Here is a 13,254-nt window from a genome sequence, read left to right on the forward strand (position 1 = left end):
TCCTTTGTGGCTCTGCCTCCGGCGCGGCGCGGTGCGGACGGTGGGCGCCTCGCAACTTTGCGAGGCGGCGGCAGCGAGCGCCAGACGAGGCCCCGGGGCCCGAGCGGGGCCCCCAGCGCGCGGCCCGCCCCCGCCCCCTGCCCGGCCCCCTCCCTTCGCGCGCCGTCGCCCGCGCCCGGCGCTGCCCACTCGCGGGAGCCCCCGGGGCCGGACGGGCTGCGCAGCCGGAGAGGCGGGGGCCCGACGCGGCCCCCCCCGGAGCCGGGCGCCTGGCGTGGGGGCTCGCCGAGCGCACTGGGGGGCCGCGCGGCGCTGCAGACCCAGCCTCCCGCCGCCGCCGCCGCCGCCGCCGCCTCGGCGCTTGCAGAACCCAGAAGTGAACAGCAGGCGACCCGGAAGGTTTGCGCGCGGCTCCGCACCTAGCCGGAGCCCGGAGCCGGAGCCCCAGCCCGGCCCTGCTCGGGCCGCCGGGCGCGGGGCTGCGGCCGCGTCCCGAAGCCGCTGCCAGCACAGCCAGGTCCGTGCGGGCCCCGGGCGCGGGGGGAGCGGGCTCGGTGGCGGCGGGTGCCCGCCCGAGCGCCCGCCCGCGGGAAAGTTGCGCGGAGTTGCGGGCGGGGGTGCGGACCAGGGCGCGGGCGCTGTCAGCGCGGGCCGGGCGCTCCGAGGGCCCGGGGCCGCCTGCGCCTGCGGCCGGGCCCGGAGCAGCGGCGGCGCGCGGGGTAGGAAGTGTCTCCGGTGGTGTGTCTGGGTCTGCTCCGAGTGTGTGTGTGTGCGAGCGTGAGAGAGAGAGAGAGTGTGTGTTTTCTTAAGCCGGGCTATTCAAACCTGCTGCAATTCTCCGGTAAACAATGATTCATGGGACTTAATGCAAATAAACGATTGCAAACGGCGCGGTTCGCGCACTTTGCAGCCGGCCGGGTGGAGCGGCCAGTGCCGGATTTCTCCCTTTTTTTGCAGATCTGCAGAATATGGCGTCCCTGTCCTGTTTTAAAAATAAGCCAGGCTGCCATTTTTGTTTTTCTTTTGTCTGAAAATTTTAATAAAACTGTCTGAGAATGTGGGAGAGGCGGCTGGAAGCAGAGGGGGCACCCGAAGGGTTGGCTTTTTTCCCTTTTCTTTGGCGAGAGCCGCGAGCCTTTCGGGAGGTGAGACACAATGCAACTGCACTTTAAAGAAAAAAAAAAAAGGAAGCCGCTGGGCGATTTGGGGGGTAGGGCTGGGAATTTAAAGTTAACTCCGAAAGTTTTCTTTTCTTTTTTTAAAGCTCTTTCTCTCTCTCTCTCTTTTTTTGGAAGGCGGTGAATGCCGCGAAAGGATCTCGGGGTCCATTTCTCCCCCCAGCCTGTCGTCTTTGCAGGAATTTTGGGAAAAGTTAACTGCCGGTTTCCTCAGAGCTGCGGGAGACATGTGCGGGGTTGGGCATAGGGTTTGTGGGGACCAGGAAACGTCTTTTGGAAGAAGCTCTACAAATTGTGTCGCAAGGAAGTATATTCTCAGATTTAGAGGAGAGGGTTGGCGATAGGGGCTCGGAGGGTTTCCGAGGGAGACTCCTGGCATGAGGAAATAAACCTGCTCTTCGGCACCCTGCCCTCCAGCAGCGTGTGTGGGGAGTGGGCCTGTCTCCTTCATGGGTGGCCAGGGGCCTCCCTTGTAGTCCTGAATCCTGCCCTCTGACAGGGTGCTAGGTTGGCAGTTGGAGAGCCCCTTCCCTAACCTGGTCAGTCCTCTGGCTGCAGGAGGTGGCGTCTGGTGGTGAATGCCCCAGGGGTGGGCTCTTGGCTGGGTGCAAACTGCAGCCCCAGTGGGTCCTGTCTGAGGGGTTGTTTGGTGGTGGTGGGGCCTCCGCTGGTTTGCTAGTGGGGGTTGTCTGAGCCTCTCCCCTTTGGTGGCTCCTAGCCCTTTCTGCCACCCCAGCAGCCAGGAGGCTCCTCTCTCGGAGGCAGTGAAATGCCTGAAGTATCTCACTGGACAGGTGAGGGCCTGCTGGCTTCGCAAGCTGCAGAGGGGATCTGAAGGCCAGGTCTGGTGTGGCTGGTGCTATCTAAACACCAGGCCTCACTGGGTCTGGTCTTTCCTCTGCGGGGAATGTATCTGTCTTGGGAGGACCATGAGCCCTTCTGGCCCCTGCATCAGCATCTCCTGGAGGAGACATCCCTCTAGTCGTATTCCTGGTCTATATCCTGGCTCCACCGGGCAGTGTGAGCTTCCTGAGGGCAGAGTCAAGAGTTGAAGGTAGAACTTTGGCATGGCTGGACCAGAGGTACCAAGCCAGGCATTTTTTTCTGATAAAGAAACTGAAGTCCAGAGAGGGAAGTGACTTGCCCAGAGTCACATTGCCAGTTAGGAGAGCTGAATCAGGAACCCAGATGTTCGGCTTTCACTTCTGGGCTCTCCCCACTGTTCTCTGGCCCTGACCCTTGAGAGGGTCATTTTGGAAAGAACCAGACCAGAATGGGTCAGCATGTCTCCCTTTACCGCCCTCCCCACCATAATAATCTTTCATGAGTGAATGGAACTTTATAGTTTGTATAGTGTAGTGCATTGTTGTTATATAAGGTTCTCACAGGAACTCTGTTGGGGTGAAATTGTCAAGGTGGGAATACTTAACACCATCTTAAAATTTAGGAAACTGAGGCTTGGAGAGTTTGGGTAGTGGCAGAAGAAGGCTTAAACCAAAGCTTCCAGGCTCCTTGTCTGGGACCCTTGTCCTGTGGATTTTGGTGCTCATGGACAGCACTCTTTCTCATCTTCTAGTTTTTGATCTCTCAACTTCTGCTAACCCAGTGACTGTGTACAAATCTAGAGGCCCACCCCTTACAGACTGTTAAGAGCTGAAAAGGCCCTGAGAAGTCATCTGGGCTCAGAGACTAGAAGCCACTGGGTTGAAGTCACCCAGCAGTTTGGGGCCCATCTAGGACCAGAGCACTGTTCTCCAGTTTCCCTTCCTCTGTGAGACACTCAGAGGGAGAGTGAACCACTCTACCCACCGCCAGGCCCCACTGGGCTCTGGAGAGCTGTGATTGCTGGTGGGCACTATAACGGCCAACATTTAGAGACCTGAGTCTGTCTTGGGCTGAGTTCTTGGGGAATGGAGGCAAATGGCCTCAGGTGGAGAGGAAGCTGGTGTCGGGGTGAGGTGTGAACGGGGTCCGTAGCTAGTCTGGCTCCAGCTCTTCCCTGGGTCGGCACTTCTCTGCCTTGCTTCTCTGTAAAGTAAGAGTTTCTTCCTTCACTCGTTCATCTCCCATCCATTAGTTTATTTATTTATTGGTCTACTAGATCCTTTATTCTTTCATTTTACTCTTTATTCTTTCATTTATTCCTTAGTTTACTGGTTAGTCATTTCATTAGTCCACCCATTGTCCATCCATCCGTCTGTCCATCCGTTTGTCATCCATCCATTCACCTATCTGTCCATACAGTCCCTGGCACACCTAACCCAGGTTGGACAGCCATGTGAGATACAAGTGCAGTCCTCTGTACTCCAAAGCCAACAGGGAAAAGGGTGTGAGACTGCAGGTGTGTATAGCACTAGCCAGGGCAGTATTCATGGGTGTCCATGTGAGTCCCCAGGAAAGGTCTCTTGGAGAACGGGAGGCTTGAAAATACCGAAGGAGGTCTACAGACCATCAAAATGGTGGGCCTGGGTACTGGGACAAAGTCCCACTTGGTGTATTGAACTTTACAGCTTGCACAGTGTGGTGCATGGCTTGTGTGACTTGGGGCACATTCTTCCCCTCTCTGAGAGTTGGTTTTTTGATCTTTAAAATGGGGCATTCTCTGTGAAACTTTCATGGGTTCTTGAGAGAGAGAACAAGAGTGTCTGCAATGTTATCTCAGCCCTGGCCAGGCATGTGGTAGGAAGTCAGTGTACACTATCTGAATTATAAGGATTGTTGATTACTGGCCTAGGCTCTACCTTGATTTTTGAAAACTATTATAGTATTTTCAGAAGGAGCCAAATGACATGGGGATGCTGAATGCCCTGCTCTGCCTTGCCATTTCACTGCTGAGACTTTTCTAATGTTTCCTAGGCATTCAGAAGAACAAAAATCCAAAGTCCTATAAGGGACTGTGGGCCTATAAGGCCCTTCAGGTCTGGGCCTGCCCAGCCCTCAACCTCAGCTCCCTGCCCCCCAATCCTCGCCAGCCCCCCATCTCATCACCTTTAGACATACTGGCTTCATTCTGTACCTCAACTTTCCAAAGCCTGTTGGCAGGGCCTTTGTACATCCCCCACCTAAATGTTTACATGGCTGGCACCTTCTTGTACCACAGGTTTCTACTCAGATGTCACCTCCTCAGAGGGGCTTCTCTGACCACCTGCTGTATAATAGCTTCTCATTGTCACTGTTGGTCATGTCAGCCCCTTTCTATTTTTTCTTGCGGCTGTTAACAGTATCTGAAACGTACTCATTTATTTGTTTTTAGCACTTCTTGTCTGTCTGCACCGTTGGAACACACTTAAAACCCATGCAGGCGAGGGGGCAGGTGGTCTGCGCAGTGTGGCTGGGGCTTTGGTGGCGGTGAGGAAACGCTGGGGAGTCCAGGTGTGGTGGCCGCCCTGGCAGCACCCGGGAGATGAAGTGACACCAAGCTCTGTCCTCGCCTCCCTTGGGAGGCTCCGGGCTGTTATTAGGAAATAATGAGATGATTAAATCATGGGATCTAAGAATCCTAGTTTCTTCCAATCTCAGAATCATGGCATCAAGAAGCTTTCTGCCTCAGAAACTTTGACTCTTGGAGTGTTCGCATGATCTGATCCGGGATTTAGAATTTTACAAAGGGGACTCTCACTGCCTTACCCTCACTGCGTGTCAGGCCATGTTATAAAAGGCTTTATAAATGTTAATGGAGTTAATCCTTATTGTTATTACCCTCATTTTACAGAAGAAATCGAGACAGAGAGATTAGATAGCTTGCCAGAGTCCATAGAGCTTGTCAAGGGCATTGTGGGATTTGAACCCAGTTCTCTAGGGCTCCTCCTTAGAATCCCACAGCTTCACTGACCCCGGCTCAGAGCTGGAATCCCCTCCCCACATTCTTGACAAAAGGGCCTCTGACTGCTGTTAGAGTGGTGGGGGCTCCTTCCTCACCAGGCCCCCATCCCCCCCTCTCTCAGACAGCTGTCATTGCTGGAAGGATTTTCTTTTAAAGTGTGGAGTGATGTGAGTGTTATGGTTTCCAGTGTTTTTTTTTTTTTTTTTTTTGTCCTTGTGGTTTTGTGACTTCAGTTGCCTCTTGCTCCCCACTGGGTTGTGAGCTTCTCGAAGGCAGACAGCTTTGGTGCGTGGTGTTGGATAGATGGATGGATGGATGGATGGACGGATGATGTGTACAAAGAATGCAGCCGGAGCTCCTCCTATCTCTGTTGCACCGTGCTAGACACTTGTTCCGGGGTATTGGGCCAGCTTGGCGCACTTAGGGAAAGGAGACAGTTACCTACCCATGTAGCCCCAAGAAAGTCTGCATCAATGATGTTTCTGTCCCCCATTCTTGGAGAACCATCTGAGATCTCAAGTTACGCACTAATCAGAGAGAGGTAGACCTCATAGCTTATCCTCTTGAGCCTCATTTTGTCTGTTGTGGAGACTAAAGAGGGAACAGGGGGGAGTGGGCCTTGTCCGAGGACACTCACATTTCAAGATGCTTTGCCTGGGGGGCTTTCCCTCCCCAGGTGCCAGCAGGCTGCCCCAGTCTGAGTCTGGGGCTCAAAGGCAGGGAAGGGCCTCCTTGGGGAAGCTCCCTATGCAGCACCAGGCTTCCCACCTCCACAATGACGGTAACGTTCCTGATGCACAAGTTTGCACAGGGCCCAGCGCCTTGCCTGGCACTTGGGTGGGACTGAGGAAGTGAGTTGGGGGCTGTGGGGATGGCTTCCTGGGAGCAAGGGCTTGAGTGGCTTTAGAGGCTGGGCAGGGTTTAGGGAGGGGACTGAGTGGTGTCTTTGGTGGATAAGGAGTGGGGGGAAGACCCAGGGATCTGGCTATGGGGCCCAAAGTGTCCTGCCTTGTCCGTGCCTCAACTGTGTGGCCACAGGATTTCTTTGGGGCAAGGTCCCCACATCGAGGTCTTTCTTTGAGCTTTGGGCAAAGGTTTCATGCTCCTGAAGGGCACAGTCTAGCCATATCGGGTTCTGGGGTTCAATGGGAGAAACTTGGCTGGGGTGGGAACACCCCCCCATACACTGAAAAACATACATTCTTACATATTCACATTATCAGCCATTCACTACCACTTTTGACCCTACCCCCTCTGCCAATTTGGGGCACTCCCCTACTATTTCAGAAACACTACCAGCAATGCCCCCACTTGGGGCCGCAGGAGGCATGTCTACTGGAGTATGCATCCACATCCGATGCACACATCACAGGGAACACATGCATACTGTCCTGCCACCTGCAGGATTATACACACGTGCGAATACCTGTGTGCAGCCACCCAGGAAACGACAAACAGCTGCATGCCTGCCCCTCCTCATGCCACGCTTATCTGCACGCAGGCAGACTTGTATACATGTGGTTTTACGTGTCAGAGTATCTTACATGCACATTCATTTACACCGGGGGATGTGGCCTCGCATTCTGGGCTGTGCACAAGATCCCTCATGCACTCACGTGTGTGTCCACCCCGCCCCGCCCGGACCTGCTTGCCGTGGTGGGGCAGGCAGCTCGTTTCCATCTCCTGCCTTCATCCATCCAGCAGTATTTCTTGAGTAATTACCATACGCCAGGCCACGTGCTAGGTGCTAGGGACAGAGGTGAGGAAAAATGACATAGTTCCTGTCCTGGTGGGGGAGACAGATATTATATGAAAGAGCACACAAATGATGATGTGATGATAGATTTTGGTAACTGCTGGGAAGGAACTACAGTTTTCTGCTGAGGGCTTTCCTAGAGCTTCATACTTTTAGACTTACTATAATGAGTGACGGTCATGGTGTCTGTAGGAGAGAGGTGCTTCTGGGAGGAAGTGATGCCTGAGCCACCAGAAGTTTTCCAGGTGAGGGCATACAGGCAGAGGGAGCAGCGTGAGCAAAGGCCCTGAGGTGGGAAATCAAGGAACATGGAGAAGGTGGTAGCACCTAGACAATACCTGGGAGAGAGTGTAAGAGACCAGGGGGTGGGCAGGGCCTAGCCTGGCAGGGCCTGTAGTAGGTCTGCTCTGCCCCTGCCCATGTGTCCACCCAGGCACTCCCCGCCCCGGTCTCTAACCAGACCAACCCTCCCTTTGCTGCCTGGCCCTGCTGCTCAGGGCCCCCTCCGTCTGCCAGCCTCCACCCAGGCCTGAGCCCCTTCTGACAGGCCCCACACACTGCCTGCCCCGGGGGATCTTGAGATAGAGCTTGAGAACAGCCTCTGACCATCTGCCAGGGGTTCCCTGCCTACAGCCCTGGGACCTCTCTAGAAAGTTCCTGGGGGCCATGCCACAGCTGGCCTTCAGCAGCTGGCTGTCCTGCTTTGAGTGAATTCCAGACTTGGCTGTCCCCTGTGGGTCCTGAGAGGCTCCAGAGTTGCTGCACTCCCCACCCCCCAGTGAGGGTAACAGCAGTGCTTGGTCAGATTTCCATGTTGGTCTTTGGAATAATAGCAAAACAAGGGCAATAGCTAATATGGAGTCCTTATTGTGTACCAGGCACTCGTCTAAAGGCTTTCTATGCTGTAACTCATTTAAGCTTCACAACAACACTGGAGATACCATTATCTCCCCAGTTTGGTAACAGTCTCTGGGGCTTCGACCCACACTGTCTTGTCTCAGAATCTGTACTCTTGACCCGTCAGTGGCCACATTGCCCCTCAGAGGGTCCAGGAACCCTGGCTCTGGTTTAGTTCAGTCTGTTTCACAGAGGAAGGAACAAACGCCTAGAAAGGAAATGGACTTGCTGAAGGTCACATAGCCAGCCGATGGCAGAGGGTTCCAGCTCCCTCGGCCCTCACCAGCTGCATGACCTTGGGCGGGTCACATACTTCTCCCAGCCTTGTTCCTGCCCCCAGACAAGGAAGAGATGACCAGGGAAGCCAGGAGGGTGTGAACTCTGGGGGGTGCGAGGGGACTGCAGTTGAGAAGGGACATGGGTGGGGGCTTCTTGGGTGCCCTGGACGACGTGTGCTGTATAATAAGTCACGAAACTGTTAATTTATGTTCTAAGCATCCTTCTGAACGTGTATTGTATTTCGAAATGTTCATAGCATCTACCTCATGGGGTCATTGGTAGGCTGAGTGAAAAGTGCTTGTAAAGCATCTAATAGCTCCTGACGTGGAGAAGTGCTCAGTAGCTGTTGTTGTTATTGTCATTTTATGGTGGCAAAAGAAGTTCCCTCTGGGGATGGGAGCTGGGGATCCCCAGGGGCAGTGGGAGTAGGGAAGGGCATGTGTGCAAAGGCCGCAGAACATGCACTCAGCCCTGAGAGGAGTAGCACGGCCCATTTCCAAAGTGAGGGCACTGGGGCTCCCAGAGAGCGTGAGGGTCACTACCGTGAGTGGCTCTGGGTGGCCTGCAGGGAAATGGGATGGGGCACAGGGAGGGGGCCGCACCCTAGCTCCCACTGACCAGGGCTCAGACAGCAGCCCCATCACCACAATGGGAACAGTCCTCCCAACCCCTCAGGGCTGTGGAAACCCAGCCTAATTGGATCCAGGACCCTTGGGAGCCTGTTCCTCACAGGAAGTTCCTAGGAGCGAGCTTCTGAGGCTGGCCTGGGTCTTGGGGGTGTGGTGGGGTGCAGCAGCTGGGGCTCAGGGCTCTGGGCTGCATGAAGTGAGGCACATGGAGGGCAGAGGGCTCATGGGAGGAAACGTTTGAGCACATGTTGGGGGGTCTTGAGTCGCTGGGAAGATGGGAAACCTCAGCTTCTCTCCTGGACCATCTCCTGCTCATGCCTTCCAGGCAATCCTTCTTGCCCCATAATGACCTTTCCATTGAAAACCTTCACCATGGCCTTCCCCTGCTCAGGGACCTCTCGTGCATGCCCTCAGTCCCCCCAGCCTTTCTTTTGAGCGCCTTAGCCTGGAACTCTGGTCCTTTATGAACGTTCCCCGTCACCTTTCCTGCCTTCCCCTGTGAATTTCTGCACCGGACCCATAGCAGACCAAACGTGATGCTGTGTACTTTCCTGCCCCTGGGCCTTTACACATGCAGTTCTGGCCACCTGGCCTGCCCTTCCCTGGCATCTCTTGATTCCTCTCCTCCTCCCCATAAGTAAGTCCCACCTTTATGAAAGCTTTGTTCAGATGGGCTCAGCTTCCCAGGAATACCCCAACCCCTAGCCCAGCCATTCCCTCTCTGGGGCAGGGAGCATGTTTGAGAACCTTTGCATCCTAGCAAGCTAGCAGTTATCCATGACCTTGCACACGCCGCCCCTCTGCTCAGAAGGCTCTCCCCTCCCCTCCATCTCCTGGCAGACTTCTGAGTCTTCCAGTTCAGCATGGACAGGCCCCCTCCCCCATTGACCTCAGTGAACCAGGCACTTGAGCACCTACTAGGAGGCCAGCACTTGACTCGGGGCCTACAGCAGTGGCTCCCTCCTTGTGGGTCAGGACTGGAGAGAGTATTTAGAGGTATGATACAAAGATGGCGTGGGGAGAATGCAAGGGGCAGTGGGTGTGTGTAACACGGTGGCCCAATTCCTGTTGAAGAGATCAGAAAGTGACTTTTAAGGAAATGCTGGGTGAGCTTTGGGGTCTAGTCAGGGCATGGGGCTGTAACCAAGAACCGGACCCAAGCCCTTGGGGAGCTGTGGGAACTGGGCAGACAAGTAACCAGGCAGTTCTAGGACAGTGAGCTCGGTGCTCTGGCGGGGAAAGCCCACGCAGCCGTGGGAGCTCAGGAAAAGCTGCAGGCACAGCTGCAAACACGGCCCCGAAGGGGGCGGTCAGGAAGGTTTTCCCACGGCAGTGACACTGAGCTGATGTTTAACCTTGAAAGGAAACTGACAGAGTTTCAGCTGGGTGATGACCCCCAGATGGAAGGGCACAGCCTGTGCAAAGGCACAGTGGTGTAAGAGAGCAACTAGTTTTGGAGGAACCTACAGATAGGGAGGCTGGACAGAGGGAGGCTCCTGTTGGGATGCTTATAGCCAGCAGGGCCTCCTTGGCAAAGGTCGTTAGGTGCCATGCTGGGGAGTCTGAACTGTACTTCAAAGTGATGGGAGCACAAGAGGGATTTAAGCAGGAGAGTGAGTGGCCTGGGCAGGCTTTCCTTTGTTTGGCCTGGTTCCCCTCCCGGAAGCCCCCAGGTAGGAGGGTGTGTCCCTGGCTGGGGTCTGAGGTGGGTGTGAAGCCCACTGTGGGACTTCGAGTGAGTCCCTGGCCTCTCTGAGCCCCTCTCTCCTGGGTCAGTCTGCAGGGCATAAGGCCAGAATCCTTGTGGGACTGTTAATGGCTTGGGTTGTCTTTGCCTGGCTAAAGCTTGCCGAACCTTTAGTTATATTAAAAATATTCCTTAAATAAGTCTTGTAACCACCCTATAAAAAAATCAGAGAAGCCGAAACACCACTACTATTAGCATTTTTGTGTTTCCTTCCCCTCTTTTCTCTCAGCACCCAGTTTTTTTATAGTTGTCACCACTCTGATATATAACTTTTAAAAACTCCCTTCCCCCCCACCCGTGAGTAATGTTGTATCACAAGTATTTTCTAAATGACTGCAGGGTGGTTTTAATCTTCCTTTCTAACTGATCCGGTGTCAGGGTAGAAAGCGTGGGCTCTGGGGCCAACTTTCTAGGTTTAATCAGACATAGGCTGCCTGACTTTGGGCAAGTTACCTAATCTTTCTGTGCCTCAGTTCCTTTTAAGGTTGATATAAGTGTTAAATAACTCATTACAATGCCAGTAAAACATTGCCTATTTTTAACGACTTTAGACTATGTCATTGTTTAACATGATTTACAGAGTAATCCCCCTCGTGTTTAAAATTTTGGATATTCCAGGTTTTTGCTATCGTAAAAAACCACCAAACAGCTTTGTGCCTCTAATTTTGTCAGTTTGGGAGGTGTTTTCTAGAGACAGATGACTAAGGATAGGATCACTAGGCCAAGATGTCTGAAAATTTTTAGAGCTTAAGAGGCATTATTGCCAGATTGCCTTAAAAAATGATTGTTCCAGTTTACACTCCCAGCAATAATGGGAGTGCCAATTTCACCATAGGCTCACCAGCAGTGAATATTATCATTATCTTATTTCTTTTTGCTATTTTAACAAGCGAAACTCAATTTTCACTGCTAGAGAAGCAGAACCATTTTCTGTGGTTTTAGTTGTTAGCATCCTTTTTTGGGCTGCTAGTCTTTATAGCATACAACCCCTTCTCAGATCAATTAGGAAGATAGGACTTAGATACAGGAAATAGGAAACTGTATAACACAGGGGACAAAGTCGTGCCAAGGTGAGTGGAGGGGACCCAGAGGAGGGAGAAGGGACTTTCCTCTACCCAGACCATGATACTTTCAGTTCCTTCCACCTGGACAATTCATTCATTCATTCAAACATCTATCAGGTACTGTGTGTGGCTTAAAAGGTAAATGACTCAGCCATGATTCTGCCCCAGCAGCAGAGATAGATGGGAGAGAAGGCAGAAGACAGAGTGATAGGTGTCTGATGATGGAAATGCAGGGCCAAAGGGAGCAGAGAGGAGAGGCACCCAACACAGCCTGGAGGGTGGAGGTAGAGGGTCCCTCCCAGAAGGCTTTCTTTTTTTTTCTATTTTTTAAAATTTTTAAATTTTATTTTTTTACCAAGACAGAGAGACAGAGAGAAGGACAGATAGGGACAGAAAGACGGGAAGGGAGAGAGATGAGAAGCATCAATTCCTCATTGTGACACCTTAGTTGTTCATTGATTGCTTTCTCATATGTGCCTTGACCAGGGGGCTCCAGCTGAGCCAGTGACCCCTTGCTCAAGCCAGTGACCTTGGGTTCAAGCTAGCGACCCTTGGGCTCAAGCCAGCAACCATGGGGTCGTGTCTATGATCCCAGGCTTTAGCTGGTGACCTCGGGGTTTCAAACACGGGTCCTGTGCATCCCAGGCAGGCTGACTTTCTATCCATTGCGCTACTGCCTAATCAGTCCCAGAAGGCTTTCTTGAGGAAATAGCCTATAAGCTTGGCCCAGGGAGTAAGTTGTAGTTAACAGTGAAACGGTGAGGGCGCAGGGCTCGGGGAGGAGCAGCCTGAGGAGGTGAGGAAGGGAGGAGGGAAGCGAGGAGGGAGCGCTGGCTGGCGGGGCAGAGTACCAGGTGGAGTAACCAGGGAGGCCACAGAGGCCAGCAGGGGCTCAATAGGTAACTGCCAAGGAACCCAGGCCCTGTCTGGAAGGAAGTAGGGAGCCATGGAAGGTGCTGAGGAGAGTGTTATGATATGATTTATATTTTGTTCTTTAGAAATATCACAGTGACTGCTGAGAAGAAGGTAATGAGGGGTGTGGCAGAGGTGGGGAAAACCTGTGAGGAGACTCGTGCAGCCGCTGAAGGGGCCCCGACCAAGGCAGGAGAGAGTGGACAGCCCTCTTCTCTCCCCACCTGGTGGAGTCCTACCAGCTTCAAAGTACAGATTGAATGTCACCACTGTGGCGCTGCCCTTCCTGACATTTGTTACCCCCTCCCCAGGTCATAGGGGTCTGGAGGATGGGGCTGTGCAGGGCCTGTCATATACCGTATTTCCCCATGTATAAGACGCACCTTAGTTTTGGGGCCTGAAATTTGAAAAAAAAAAAGTATTACATAAAGTTATTGAATTCAAGTTTTATTCATCATAAAACTCATACAACTCCTCATCACAGTCAAAACTCCCATCCATTAGCTTGTCCTCATCTGTGTCTGATGACTAATCACTGTCTTTAATAATGAGCGCAAAAACAAGCGCGAAAAAGCGGGAAATGCAAGTAAAAAAAAAAATCTGCAACCACTGTATAAGACACACTCAGGTTTTAGACCCCAAATTTTTCAAAAAAAGTGTGCGTCTTATACGTAGGGAAACACGGTAACTGTCAGTTGAGTTGCCCACCTTAGCTGAGCTTACCTCCCCCTGCTCTGTCTGCACCCTCCATCTGTTCCTCTCCCACCCCGTCCCCAACCTGCTGCTTTTCTTCCTTCCTCCCTCCCTCCCTCCCTCCCTCCCTTCCTTCCTACCTTCCTTCCTTCCTTCCTTCCTTCCTTCCTTCCTTCCTCCCTCCCTCCCTCCCTTCCTCCCTCCCTCCTCCATTTCTTCCTTCCTTCCTTCCTTCCTTCCTTCCTTCCTTCCTTCCTTCCTTCCTTCCTTCCTTCC

General features: G+C 53.1%; 1 protein-coding gene across 2 annotated transcripts in view; it reads left to right on the forward strand.

Moving 5' to 3' along the window:
• Positions 1–205: 205 nt before the first annotated feature.
• Positions 206–13,254, forward strand: part of ZNF362 (zinc finger protein 362) — a 37,977-nt gene continuing 24,928 nt past the window's right edge. The window contains exon 1 of one of the 2 annotated variants that reach the window (XM_066375776.1): positions 206–517. The gene's annotated coding sequence lies outside the window, so the exon portion shown is untranslated. The remainder of the gene's footprint in view (positions 518–13,254) is intronic. The other variant, XM_066375777.1, reaches the window with a different exon arrangement.

The sequence above is a fragment of the Saccopteryx leptura genome, chromosome 3, assembly GCF_036850995.1.
Source record: "Saccopteryx leptura isolate mSacLep1 chromosome 3, mSacLep1_pri_phased_curated, whole genome shotgun sequence".
Taxonomy (NCBI): Eukaryota; Metazoa; Chordata; class Mammalia; order Chiroptera; family Emballonuridae; genus Saccopteryx; species Saccopteryx leptura.